Below are 413 nucleotides of genomic sequence, written 5' to 3'. Positions count from 1 at the left end.
ATAAGTCTTTGAGGCCTTCCCAGTCCTTCTTATCATAATACCCTTGTTGTTCAAGAAACTTCACATCTCTAGAGACTAGTGTGCGGCCAGTGATCGGATCGTAACACTTGTACCCCTTCTGACTTGTTGAGTAGCCAATGAACATACTTCTAGTGCTTTTGGCCTCAAGTTTATTCCTTTGTTCTCCGGGCACTAAAACAAAACAAACACACCCGAACACGCGTAAGTGATCAAGAGAAGGTTTAACTTTGTTTAGTACCTCATAGGGTGATATGTCATTTAAAACTTTTGTCGGTGTCCGATTGATCAAGTAGCACGCCGTCATGATTGCATCCCCCCAAAACCGCTTAGTGACATTCGTATGAAACATCATTGACCGAGCCACCTCCATCAAATGTCGATTCTTCCTCTCG

The sequence above is a fragment of the Camelina sativa genome, chromosome 12, assembly GCF_000633955.1.
Source record: "Camelina sativa cultivar DH55 chromosome 12, Cs, whole genome shotgun sequence".
NCBI lineage: Eukaryota > Viridiplantae > Streptophyta > Magnoliopsida > Brassicales > Brassicaceae > Camelina > Camelina sativa.
This window is presented reverse-complemented; position numbering follows the sequence as displayed.